Below are 14338 nucleotides of genomic sequence, written 5' to 3' on the forward strand. Positions count from 1 at the left end.
GGGTGGAATTTGGTGTTCTCATCGTAATAGTTTGAATAAGGGGTACCACTCTTGTATGCTTGAAAAGCATTCACTTGTTCATTTGTTCCCCTATATTCACTTTGGTCATATCCCAAAGTTCCACAATTCTCACATATCCCACTTGGGATTGATGAAGATGCCGTCATGGCATTAACATGATGCTTTGGTGATTTTGAACATTCTTCAAGCCTAGCCATAGCTTTTTTGAACTTCAAATTGATGGTATCAATGTGAGCACTAAGTTGAGCACCCAATTGAGTAATAGGGTCCACTTCATGCTTTCCTCCTCTAGTAGCCTTGCGAGGTCTACTATATTGTGAATTATGGACCGCCATTTCCTCAATTTTGTTCCAAGTTTGATTGTCATCAACTTCGGTGAACATTCCATTTGATCCCATATTCAGAATGTTTCTTGAGTCTTCATAAAGACCGTTCCAAAATTGTTGTACCAAGAACCACTCGCTAAGTCCATGATGAGGACATGAGCGACAAATTCCCTTGAATCGCTCCCAAGCTTCATACAAAGATTCTTCATCTCTTTGCTTAAAGCCCGTAATTTGAGCTCTTAGCATGTTAGTCTTTTCTGGTGGATAGAACTTTTTGTAGAAAGCTAGAGCCAATTTCTTCCAAGAATCAATTCCGAGAGTAGCCTTATCAAGGCCTTTCAACCATTGTTTTGCGGTGCCAATTAGAGAAAAAGGAAATAAGACCCATCGAATTTGGTCTTGAGTTACATCGGTTTGAAAAATCGCATCACAATAATCACAAAAAGTCTCCATGTGAGAGTGAGGGTCTTCACTAGGCATCCCCCCAAATTGGCTTCTTTCGACTAATTGGATAAATGCGGATTTGGCAATGAAATATCCGGTTAAATGTTGTGGTGTGGGAGTACCATTAGGTAGGTTCTCCTCGGTTGGTACGGAATGTGATGAGAATTTAGGCATTGTGGGTTGATTTTGTGTTGGATTTTGTGTTGGGTTCTCCTCACCTTCTCTTGCAAAAGGGTTGATGAACTCAATAGTGTTTGGTTGAATATCTATAACCTCACCAATACCTCTCAAAGTTCTCCTAGCAAGTCTTCTATTGGTTGTCAAAGTCCTTTCAATTTCGTGATCAAAGGGTAACAAGTTACCTTGTGATCTTCTAGACATGCAAAATATCAAACAACTCGAAAATAATTAGAAAAAACCTTGAGGACTTTTACTTCCCCAAGGCAAAGAAACACACAACTAATAACAATATAAGAAAATCTAAATCAAGTTAACACCGTCCCCGGCAACGGCGCCATTTTTGGTCGGACTCTCGAGGAGGTTTAGTTTTCGGTACTTGTCGTTAGGAACACCTAGACCAAAACACAATTTATAACTTCACAAATAACTCTACAATTAGTAAAGAGGCAAGTAAAGGTCGGATCCCAAGGGACGGGAATTGAGATGAGATTTTCAGTTGCAACTAGCGGTGTCTAAGGGTGTCACAATTTGGGGTTTGAAGTAGAAGATCACTAATCTAAATAACAATGAAAGTAAACAAGCAAGATGATTAAAAAGGGATGTAAACAATTGATAAAAGGCGCTAGGGTATCATGGGGTCATAGGGGATTCATGGGAATTGATCATACAAAGATATTCTCAAATTATAAGCAAGCAATTATTGTTGTGATGGATCGAGTTGGTTTATATCTTACAATCCTAGGAAAGTTTGGGTCCCGGAGCTGAATCGATTAGATTGTACAACACCTACAAGTCAACTTAATCTTCCCTACTCAACTATATGCATGCTCTAATGAGACTCGAGTTGGTTTATGTCTTACAAGTCTCATTGAAAAGATAGGTGATGGGTAAAAAATGCAAGGATTCATAGGCTCGCATTTCATCAAACATAACACGTGCATAAGTTGAGATCACAACAAGCAAGCAAATAAACTATGAAAACATATTAATTTAAGCATGAATCATCCCCCATGTTGGTTTCCCCTAATTACCCATTAACCCTAGCTAAGGAAACTACTCACTCATTATTATGTTGAACATGCAGCGAGATTGTCAATCATACCAACAAAGTGAAACATGATGAATAAATGAAGATAATTAACAATAATTAAAAAGGGATTAAGAGAATTATACCTACTAAAGATTCCAATAATAATGCAAAGAATAATAGAAGTACATGATGATTGATTGGAAGGTTATCAATCTCCCAATAATAACCGAAATAATCTTCAATTACCCAAAACAAAGGATGAACAAGAGAGAGATTAAGGAAATGAAACTTGTATTAAAACTTGATTAAATGTTGATTACAAGATTAAAGAGAGATTTGATTGATATTAACTACACTAAATATTGCTAAGAAGAACCTTCTCTTCTAATTAGCCTAATGGAGTATTTATAGTGGGGATTAGTTACATAAATTAGGGTTTACTAAGGGCTTAAATGACGATTAAGTCCTTGAGGAATAGCCGGTCTTTAGGGAGACTCCGGTCTCCTTTTCGCCGGTCTTAGAAAAATATGCGCATCCTTCCATGAAGCTTGTAGAAGACGAAATGGCTGACTGGCAATCCGAGCGTCCAGGGCACGGGACGGGCGGATTGTGGTGATTCTGGACGGGCGTCCAGCTGGGGAAGATGGGCGGATTTGGGGTGTTTTGGACGGGCGTCCAGCTAGGGGAAGACGCTTGGATTGTTGTTCCCATCATATCCTTTCAAAATTCCTATTTTAAAGAGGTCTCATCTTAACCTTATGGAAAGAGATTTTAATCTCTAATTCGTTCATGTCATAATGATACGTAGCAATGTCATTGTTTAAATATAAATAATATCTAATACACGTCCTTCAAAATATCCCTTTTAGAAGGAGGTTTAACCAACTCATTTTCATAATGAGGTTAAGTAATGACATCTGCGTGGTTAAAACTTGGCTATTGAAGATATCGGTATATCAATCCTTGAAACTCGTTTATTACTAGTATGTTACTTTGATTCATTTAGGCTCTTAAGTAAAGTTTGAAACTATTGGTCAAAATTTTATCATAAACTAGTCAATTAAGACTTTACATTAGTCATTCTTGTTCCAAAACTTTCTTTTGGTCTCCTCGTGTAGTTATCTTGAGAACATACTCTTATGATTACTTCACTTGGTCTCTTTAGTCATATAGAACTTACTTGAGACCATAGATCTCATCTATTGGGTATACTATATAAATAGATATACCTTCATTCAAATCATTCTACCTTGCGTAGATCTCATTTACACAAATTTATCTTGCCTTGTGTGTTGTGTTCTCATTTTTCTCCCACTCTAACTTTAGAATAAATACACTATAGATTCAAAGATAGCATATGAGACACAAATAATGAATTTGAAGTATAAGGAGAACTATCTCATAGGTTGACTAATAGTTTTAGATTTCACAAGTGTACTTGGTGATTGACATTCCTTTAAAAGAGTTCATAGACTCAAAATCACTTTGTAAATGATCATACACAAGCCTTAAGCATGTGGACATATAATGAATCCCGTCATTATATTTGTCTATTAGATCACTTTAAGTGAATAATCATATGTTTCTAAGAGCAAGCATTTAAAAATGAATTTTAGAACAAAGGATAAAATGATAAAACGGGTGACTTGGGTTGCAAACCAAGTCACCATTATCCAAAATACAACCAATTATCCAAAATACGTTTCCATGTCGAACACGGAAACTTAAAGGTTCTAAAATCCAAAACATGATTAAAATAAGACAATAAAAAGCAAAGCTCCATGAAAGCTATTCCTAGCTTCTTGATGGTTTCTCATGCTTGCTTTTCTTTTCCCTTGTCTTTGCTTGGTGGAGGCCCTATTTACAGTAAAAAGGGAGATACATTATCACAACTTTTTATCACAATACCATAGTTGAATTAGAAACATAAAAGATAGGATAGTCATTTACCTACTGGAGTGATCTTTCCAGCCTTAATATCAGCAACGTATTTGGAACAATTTCTTTTCCAATGTCCAACACCATTACAATAATGGCATTTATCAAGAGGACCCTTCTTGATTTTTGAAGTGCTAGCTTCATTAGTCTTAGTCTTGGTGAAAGTGGGAGCTTGTTTCTTACCCTTCCTCCCATTCTTCTTGAACTTCCCCTTGCTCTTAGTGCTTATGTTAAGCACATCCTTTGGTGGGTTCACATTTAACCCCATGTCCCTCTCGGCTTGCACAAGTAACTTGTGCAATTCTTCAAGAGACACATCCTTGTCTTGCATGTTAAAATTCACCCGGAATTGAACAAACACTTTGACTTTGGATAAGGAGCGTAGAATCCTATCTACAATAGGTTCTTTGGGGATTTCAACCTTTTGAATCTTCAAGGTCTCGACTAGCTCCATAAGTTTGAGCAAATGAGGGCTAACCTTTTGGCCCTCTTTGAAGTCGAGATCAAAGAATGCCGCGGCCGCCTCATATTGTACGGTCCGCGGAGTTTGTGAAAACATTGTCACAAGTTTGGAGTAAATCTCATTAGCGGTGCCCATTTTAAAGGCTCCCCTTTGGAGATCCGCCTCCATCGCAAATATCAACAAGTTTTTCATTGCGGCGGACTCCTTATGGTAAGCCTCATATGCTTCCCTAGTGGCGGCGGTCGACCTAGTAGTAGGTTCGGGTGGAGAGGCCTCGGTAAGGTAACGAAGATTGTCGTCACCTTGGGCGGCTAATTTGAGTTGGGCATCCCAATCGGAGAAATTTGACCCATTCTTTTCAAGTTTACATCGATCCATGAAGGATCGGAGCCATGATGAATTAGCAAGAGGCGTGGCGTTAGGGGTTGGTGTTGCCATTTGTTATGAGAAAAACAAGTGGTCTACAAAACAAAAAGAAGGAGTAAAACAAATGTCGTTTTAATAATAATACTCGTAAAAATGTATAATTTAAACAAGTTTTATGCATTTTTCTAGTGACCTCTACCCAACTAGATAAGTGATTCCAAGACCCAAATTCATATCGATTTAGGCACGGTAGGGCCGATACATCCTTTATCAATATAACTCGGTGGATTAACGTTTAATCGATTCTACTTTTAGAACTCTTGGTCAATAAAATTACTCTAATAATTATCTATAGCCCGGAACACATGCGACTACGGTCACGAATACTTCCGTTGAGCTCAATCCAAATTTCGAATAAATGTGTCCATGATCCAAATCCACATCAACTTGGCCACGGTAGGGCCGATGAAACCCTCATTAACATGAACTCGGTGGATAAACATTCATCACCCACTTCCCCTACGTAACAAGGTTTGTACCCCGGTAGGGCCGAGTGCACTCCCTCACGAAATAGGTTTTCATGGTTTCTACTCTTTGGTAAGGCTATGTCTCAATTGTTTATTTTAGCGAGAGGTCATGTCAATTTATTATCTATCACGTTTTAAGTGAACTAAAGCGGTGAACTACGATAATTGTAATTGACACGGTCGATAAACTCGATGAAAGATGATGCATGTTTTAGTTATGGCGACTTAGCGGTGCATGCGACATATAAATAAAATGCAAAGCATAAAAATAAATCCTAGTATGGCCTTCCTAAAATAAAAAATCTAATTAACTATTACATATTCGGAAACCAACTCCATTGGTCCCTTGAACTTCGGTTGTGGCACGCATCTTGAGGTAACACCGTCTTTATGTATCCCCATCTTGAAGAAATACGTCTTTGGGAACTCCGAAATAAATAAAATTACATAACAAATTACATAATTTCCTATTATACATTTGTAACTAAAATAAAATAAATCTATTAAATTACAAAACGGTGATACGAGATCACAAAAAATAACAACCGAATCGATATTCCCATTCATTTCGGGTAATACCAATTAAAAACTAAGGCCATACTAATTAAAAATTACATAATTAAAAATTACATAAATAAAATTATGACAATCATAATGAAAATGCAGCATTATAATATGTATGAACATGCCCAATTTTATGCTAAATCGCCTTTAAATAGCCAATATCGTATATTACTCGGTTTTTACGGATTTGCGTGATTCAACATTTTATAATCACAAAAATTTCATAAATTCATATTTATGCATAAGTTAATTACCCTAAACTCTTAGGACTCAAAATTTAGTCTTCACTAATTATTTGACCATAATTAACTCATATTTCTAAAAGTTGTTCATTAATGGACCTAAAATTATAAAAATAAGCTATAAACTTCAAATAAATCACAAAAATTTCAAATAAATTTGAAATTTGAAATTTAAACTCATGAACATTCTGGAAAAATACCATGACACTCATAATGTTCAAAAACTTAGGTTAAAAATTTCGAAATTTATCCGGAAAAACAATGTTGCAGTTTATCGGTTTTAACAAAATAATCATAAAAACATGAGAAAAATTATATTCGTCAACTTTTCAATTTTAGATCTGAAAAAGATAATAAAATGCAACATGTGATGTTTTTCCTTAGTCATAGAGTATGTTTTATTAATATTTCACTAATTAAGTCACTATTTATGCTATTTTTTCTTCAAAAAAAAAAAATCATAAATCATGCATAAAGACTTCAATATAGCCTATTATTTTACACACATCTTGTAAAATAGCTTGTGACAACATACTAAATTTTTATGACCAGATTCGAAATTTATCTCATATTAACCTATTTTTCATCTAAATCCAATTTTAATAATGAAAAATCCATTTTTCGAGCATAAGAAGTCCAAAAATTATGAAAATTTACAGGTCATCTCAAAATAATATATGTGACAACATATCCAAAAATAACTGAAAAATTCGAAGTTTAGCTAGTTTTAGTCCGAAAATGACATTTTATTCATAAAATCATATTTTAATGCCATTATTATATAATATGAAGAATAAAAATCCATAAGTTAACCAAAATATCCTAAAAACATTTTAGGACCAGAAATTTTAACATGCATAATGATTTTCGTGATATATCATAATAACACAAATTTAACAAGTTTTATATGTTAATCATATAACTCGGAAAAACTTTTAACCGATTTGCATGCAAACAACCATGGCTCTGATACCAATTGAAGGAAAAGTAGATCTATATATTCAACATATTCATATATGTTTTAGGTTAATTTAATCATAAAATTAATTGGTGATCTTATGCATGCAAACTATAAACAATATAAAGAAGAAATCTTTATCATACATTGGAATTTCGGTTGATAAGGGCACAAGAGAGATCTCCTTCTCTCCTGTTCTTGTGCTTTCCTTAATGGAAGAACTAAGATCCAAGTATAGATCTCTCCCAAAGTATAATACCCAAAGCACACTCTTAATAAAATTAATATTATGAATACTAGTACAATATTAATTTAGCAAAAAAAGGACCCAAAATAAATTGGTTTTTGCTCTCCTAAAAACCGGTTTAAGAGAGGAGAAAAGGAAGTTTTTATCTTTCTAAAATTCTTAATTTATGATGAATGAATGAATAATGCCAATACCATAATATGTTATGTATTGAATATGATAAATATAAGGCAAAAACCCTTTGCTTTTCTTTGTGTAAAACCGGGTGGAAGAGGGAGAAGAGGGAGCCAATGCATGCACTAGTTGTTCTTCACAATGACAAAAAGGTTTTGCATGGCTAGTCTTTAGGTAATCATCATGTTCTCCACTAATATAATCAACACAATATTAGCCTAATTCTCCTCTTAATTTCGGCACACATAGATAATATGGACTCCATATTATCTTTGTCAAAATATCAATTTGTCTTATGTCACATGTCATATGTTGCATAAATTTGTTATGTATTTTTAACATATTAAAAATCAACGTATTAATAAAAATACGTCATATACAAAAATCGACCTAGTAATTCATAATTACTTGTACGAAAATGTTTTACCAATTATAAATCACAATAATTTGTATTTATAATAATTCATTCAATTTCAATTGTTTCTTTAAACAATAATTTCATCTGAGTAATGAAACAATTCGATTACTCAGACCGTATCTCATTTAATCAAATTTCAATGAGACACGTAAATATTACTTCCAAAATTGTCCGTCAATTTTAAATAAATTAATTGACTCGTAACGTTATACGATCAATTAATTGATCAATTAAGAGTGTTGCCCTTTAGGTATGACCTAGGGGATCAACTGATCACCACCGTCGCACGACAGTAATGTCAAACTCTAGTCAGCCAATCATTACCGATATGTGTGGACCAGTTGACAGTAAATATTACTTCCCAATTGTATTCTTTATAATGAGACTTAAACAAGTGATCATCATGATCAACAGATTCTAATCTAATAAAAGCAATAAACAAGCAACAAAAGGAAAGATGTAAACAATTGTATAAAAATGCTAGGATATCATGGGTTCATAAGGGATTCATGGGAATTGATCATACAAACATGTTCTCAAATTATAAGCAAGCAATTATTGTTGTGATGGATTGAGTTGGGTTATATCTTACAATCCTAGGAAAGTTTGGGTCCCGGAGCCGAATCGATTCGATTGTACAACACCTACAAGTCGACTTAGTCTTCCCTACTCAATAACATGCATGGTCTAATGAGACTCGAGTTGGTTTATGTCTTACAAGTTTCATTGAAAACATAAGTGATGGGTAAAAAATGTAAGGATTCATAGGCTCGCAGTTCATCAAACATAACATGTGCATGATTTGAGATCAAAACAAGCAAGCAAATAAACCATGAACGCATATTAATTTAAGCATGAATCATTCCCCATGTTGGTTTCCCTTAATTACCCATTAATCCTAGCTAAGTAACTACTCACTTATGATCAAGTTTAACATGTTAATAAGGTTGTCAATCATACTAACAAGGCCAAACATGATGAACAAGTAAGAAAGATTAACAATAATTAAAACAAGGATTAAGAGAATTATACCTATGGAGATTCCAAAATAATAATGCAAAGAATAATAGAAGAACTTGATGATTGATGGAAGGTTGTCAATCTCCCAATAAACCCAATAATCTTCTAATTACCCAATAATAAACTTAAATTACTCAATAATAAACTTGAACAATGATTAAAGGAAAGATTAATGTGTAATTTGTGGAAAGATTAAATGATAATCTATTCTAATCTACTACTAATCTAATCTAAGGAAGGATTGATTTAACCTAATGAAAACTTCATTCTAATCTAATGAAAACTTGATTGTTTGATTATTTCAAATGAAGTATATATAGTAGAGCATCATTAGGTTAAGCAAGGGTAAAATAGTAATTACACTTTTGAGTTTTAAGCAGGGAAACGCCGGTATTTTTCGAAGGATGGACATCTTTCATTGAGGCTTGAAGAAGACGAAATTGTGCTGCCTTGGAATCCGGGCGTCTTGGGCATGAAGACGGGCGGATTGTGGTTCACGTAGCAAGGAAAAGTTTCCTGTCCTGGAATACGCCCGTCCCGAGCGAAATATGGGCGTCCTGGGCTTCAACCCGAGCGGGTTGAATTTGACCCGAGCGGGTTGAGCTGTATCTTGAGCTCGGATTGTAAAACGGACGTCATTTCCTCATCTGGACTCCTATTGGAGTGATTCAAAAGCCTAGATCACTTGATTTTTCGACGCCGTTTCATCTAGCATACTTTCAGAGCCAAAGGAGTAACCCTTGGTTCGGTTTTTGAGCGATTTCTTCTTGTAATGCCTTCCCTCTCGTCATTCTTACTTTTAACCCTTTGATCCTTCTATATACACTTTATTCCTACATCTTTGGTCATCATTATTGCCTCCTCTTCATACTAGTCCATCTAATATCATCAATAAGCTTCCAAATATGCACGAAAGACTGGAATTTCCGCCTTATTATCTCCTTTTCTACAAAACATATGAAATGCGATAGAAAAGCAAATAGGAAGGTTTTGACGGATAAAATGGCCATAGAATGTTATAATAGTATGCAAAATAGGCTCAATTAGGGGACTAAATGTGCGCAAATAATATTCACATCAGTTACTCCTCTTTTCTTTTGATGCATTTGCAAACTTTTTCTTTTCTTTTCTTTTCTTGAACTCAAATTTGAATAATTTCTTTTTGTGTCCATTCCCTTTGATGACAAAAATATGGTGGAACATGGATGAATGATGGTTGCATGGTTTCAAGGGTCACCTTGGAATAAACGGTAGCCAAGGAGTTATCACACCACAAGGTACTCTTGACTAGGCCTTAATCCATGGTTCAAAGGATACTAGCATGACACATCCTAGGGTGTTTTACAAGTATTCTAACAAGCAAAGTCTTAAGAAGAAAAAGCATCTACTAGGGCCTATATACACTTGTAAAGCTTCCCAGGTAGACGGTTTCACAAAATTTTTCTAACATGCAAACTACATGCCATGATGCAACTATCATATATACATCCTAATGCATATGATTCTATTAACTAATATGCCAAATAATCTAAATGCAAGTCCTAAATTCACATTGTTTATACCGCATCAATCAAAATAAAGCCACATAGTCATTAACATAGAGAGGAAAAAGGAGATTGGAAAGATCATACCATGCGGTCTTCAATATCCTCATGTCTCGGACGTGGCATAGTCGATCAATGTGAACAAGGATAGACAAACATAATATATACAAAATATATACAAGACTACGCTACAAAGGAGATGCCAATATGATAGGAAATTATGCAAGTATGATGCGTGATTTCTAAACTAAATGCAAGCTATACTAAGCTACACTACATGATGCATGGGTTTTTGTTATGGCGGAGAGCGTAATTTAGATTACCTCCCGATGCGTATGCATGTACTTCCCCAAACCAAAATAGACATTATTTCTAATGTCTTAAATTTCGGGGTAGTTCATGCACACGAAATGCAATGCATGAAACAAAAAATTGCCATTTTGGATTTTTCATGTGGGAACAATAAAAAGCACACCTTTATGGAGCCAAGGTGTTAGTCCTCCGTGTTGCTAGGACTCTCAAGACTATGATCAAGATAAAATAAAGAAAACAAAAGAAGTAGACAAACCATAAGAGGGTAGGAGCCTCCAAGGTTTGCTAATCCTCCACCATATCATCATTATCATCATTTTACTCCATAGAAGTGGAAACATCTCCACTCCCGCTTTCACTTCCTTGATCTTCCTCACTTTCATCTCCTTCCTCATCTTGAGCTTCTTCTTCTTCAATGTTCTCTTGAACCTCTTGTTCTTAACCTACCTCTTCATCACCACCCTCATCATTGACAACTTCATCATCAACATTCTCCTCTCCACCCGGTCTTTCACCACTAGATGTGCTTGGAAAGAAAACCTCCCTATCCGCCCAACTCCGGATAGTCGGATAATTGAGCAATAACCGGAGTTGTTGATTTTTTTTGTTGAATTTGGTTGAGGAAATCTTGTTTTAAGTGATGGAGAGGATGAGGGTTTTGGGGTTTTTGGGGTTTATGGGTAGTGTTTGAATGTTGAAAGAATGAAATGAATGAGGGAAGGGGGTTTAAAATACCCGATATTTTCAAAACAGCAGGGGAAGACGAGCGACTGGGGGTACGGGATGTTCGGATTCTGCAAAAATAGGCTTCAGGAAAACCCGCCACAAGACGAGCGTCTTTCAGCGAAGACGAGCGGATTCTGCTATGTGGGACAAGCATCTTTTCAAAAAGACGAGCGGATTCCGTTACAGGAACTTTTCTTAAAGTGTTGCAGCAAAAAGACGAGCGGATTCTCCTTAAGACGGGCGTCCAGAATCAAACGAGCGTCTTCTCAGGTGGGACGCTCAGATTCTGTTACAGACCAAATTTTTTATTTTTGTAGCTCAACAGGACGAACGGATTCTTCCTCAGACGCTCGGATTCCTGCAAGACGAGCGGATTACCCTTTAAGCCGCTCGGATTCTTCTTGGACAACAAGGATTCAGGTCCATCCGTGCACTGCATAACCCGTTTCATTTCCATTCTTCAAATCTCGTGTTCTACATTGTAGGGGCACTACAAGGGCATGAATAGCCTAAGCAATTGCTATCCCCACACTAAGTTAAATCACTACACATCAATAAAATCATTAGTCCCTCCCTCACTTCTCTAAAAAATGATGAATATCTTGATCAAGGCACAAAAATCCAAAAATGACAAAAATGCAATGTAAGAATTAAAACGCAAGTTAGGGAGTTAGAATATTTACAAATGGTGGTTTGGAGAGGACTCTCCCAAACTCTCATCCTTAGTGAGATGTCATGGGGGCATGTTCAAGGTGTTGTTGATATTACCCAACATCTTGAAGAAGTAGTCGAAAGCTTGTTCATTGTCATGATAAAGATCCTCAATAGATCTTTGCACTTGTTGTCCTTCATGATGGTCTTCATCGATAGCGTTGCCAATATAGGGATTGAAAATCCCTTCAAACTCATCATCCCAAAGACCGCAAACTTCGTCTACTTGATCATTAAAAATCTCTTGAGTTGATAGAGACAACTCTCCTCCTTTCTTGATTTGGCCAATGGGGCCATCCTCTTCACTTGTCATGGGTGAGCTTTTCAAGCTCTCTTTGTTGCTATTCACTTGCTCTTTTGATGGAGCATCATCAACTTTCTTTTTCCATTGGAATTCCGACTTCTTCCCATCATCCTTCCGGCTATAGTGATCAACCATAAAGCATGGTTCATGCAAATGGGGAGCTCTCATGGTCTTATCAAGGTTGAAAGTTATGCTCTCATCTCCCACTTCTAGAGTAAGCTCTCCATGCTTCACATCTATCACCGCACCTGCGGTGTGCAAGAAAGGTCTACCTAGAATGATTGGAATATTGGAGTCTTCTTCCATGTCAACAATGACAAAGTCCACCGGGATGAAAAAATTCCCAACTCTTACGGGAACATCTTCCCATATCCCTAATGGTGTCTTCGTCGATCTATCGGCCATTTGGAGTGTGATGTTGGTACATTTAAGCTCTCCCATCCCTAACCTTTTACTCACCGAATACGGCATAACACTCACACTAGCCCCTAGATCACATAAGGCCTTGTTAATCGTGGTGTCGCCAATGGTACACGGTATTGAGAAGCTTCCCGGATCTTTAAGTTTTGGAGGTGAACTCCCTTGAAGGATTGCACTACTCACCTTAGTGAAGGCGATAGTTTCAAGCTTCCGGATCGACTTCTTTTTCGTACGGATGTCCTTCATGTATTTTGCATAGGCCGGCACGTGGTTGATTAATTCCGTGAAAGGAATCGAGACTTGCAAATTCTTCACAATTTCCATAAATTTTCTAAGTTGGTCATCAAATTTGGGCTTAGCTTGACGACTTGGGAAAGGAAGTCTAATCACAATGGGTTCCTTCTCCTTGGCCTTGTCTTCACTTTTCTTTGAAACTTCTTTTGTTGGTTCTCCATCCTTGGAGTTTTGCACAACTTCTTCTTTGTCACTAGCCTCAACTTGCTTCTTCGGTCCTTCATATCTCGTACCACTCCTCAAGTAGATGGCACTAACCGTTTCATATCTTGGGGGATTACTTTGAGGTGGTAATTGCCCCTTTTGTCTTTGAGAACTTGAAGATGCTAGTTGAGTCAATTGAGTTTCCAACATTTTGGTGTGGGCTAGGATGCTGTTGATGGTGATGTCCTTTGTTTGACTATCCTTTTGCATTTGAGTGAAAAACTCTTGTTGATTCTTTTGCATTTGGAGGACCGCTTTTTGAACATCAAAACCTTGGTCATTTTGTTGATTGTATGGAGTTTGGTTTTGGTAACCTTGGTTTTGGTTGTAAAAGGGTCTTTGATTTTGGTTTCTCATGGGAGGTGGGGTGTATGTTGGTTGAGGGTTTTGAACATTTTGGCTTTTGTATGACAGATTTGGGTGGAATTTGGTGTTTTCATTGTAATAATTAGAATAAGGGTGTACCACTCTTGTATGCTTGAAAAGCATTCACTTGTTCATTTGTTCCCCTACATTCACTTTGGTCATGTCCCAAAGTTCCACAATTCTCACATATCCCACTTGGGATTGTTGAAGATGCCGTCATGGCATTAACATGTTGCTTTGGTAATTTTGAGGCTTCTTCAAGTCTAGCCATAGCTTTTTCGAACTTCAAGTTGATGGTATCAATGTGAGCACTAAGTTGAGCACCCAATTGAGTAATAAAGTCCACTTCATGCTTTCCTCCCCTGGTAGCCTTGCGAGGTCTATTATATTGTGAATTATGGACCGCCATTTCCTCAATCTTGTTCCATGTTTGATTATCGTCAACTTCGGTGGACATATCACTTGATCCCATGTTGAGAATGTTTCTTGAGTCTTCATAAAGACCATTCCAAAATGGTTGAACCGAGAACCACTCGCTA

General features: G+C 36.4%; 1 non-coding gene across 1 annotated transcript; it reads left to right on the forward strand.

The window, feature by feature from the left end:
* The first annotated feature begins 486 nt into the window (after positions 1–486).
* Positions 487–593, forward strand: LOC141639632 (small nucleolar RNA R71). The gene has a single exon (XR_012542605.1). It is a non-coding gene; the product is annotated as a small nucleolar RNA R71 (small nucleolar RNA).
* Positions 594–14338: the final 13745 nt, after the last annotated feature.

Source organism: Silene latifolia, unplaced genomic scaffold (assembly GCF_048544455.1).
Source record: "Silene latifolia isolate original U9 population unplaced genomic scaffold, ASM4854445v1 scaffold_488, whole genome shotgun sequence".
NCBI classification, from domain to species: domain Eukaryota; kingdom Viridiplantae; phylum Streptophyta; class Magnoliopsida; order Caryophyllales; family Caryophyllaceae; genus Silene; species Silene latifolia.